This window comes from Achroia grisella, unplaced genomic scaffold (genome assembly GCF_030625045.1).
Source record: "Achroia grisella isolate CSIRO2021 unplaced genomic scaffold, CSIRO_AGI_Agris_v1 utg1360, whole genome shotgun sequence".
NCBI classification, from domain to species: domain Eukaryota; kingdom Metazoa; phylum Arthropoda; class Insecta; order Lepidoptera; family Pyralidae; genus Achroia; species Achroia grisella.
Window position 1 is genome coordinate 3,270,001 of NW_026712626.1, and position 463 is coordinate 3,270,463.

Genomic DNA, 463 nt, shown 5'->3' on the forward strand with positions numbered 1-463 from the left:
CTGAAATGGCTGGACCGATCTTTACGGCACTTTTTTTTCAGGTAGATGATGTATATTATAAGGAGTAACTTAGGCTACCCTTTTATTTTAGAAAATTAAGATAAATTCCGCGCAAATTATGAAGGTGACGTAGAAGTAGAAGTTGAAGGCGAAGCAGAAGCAGAAGCAGAAAAAGAAACATAAGCATAAGCATAAGCATAAGCATAAGTGTAAGCGTAAGCGTAAACATAAGCATAAACATAAGCGTAAGCGTAAGCATAAGCATAAGCATAAGCATAAGCATAAGCATAAGCATAAGCATAAGCATAAGCATAAGCATAAGCATAAGCATAAGCATAAGCATAAGCATAAGCATAAGCATAAGCATAAGCATAAGCATAAGCATAAGCATAAGCATAAGCTTAAGCATAAGCATAAGCATAAGCATAAGCATAAGCATAAGCATAAGCTTAACATAAGCATA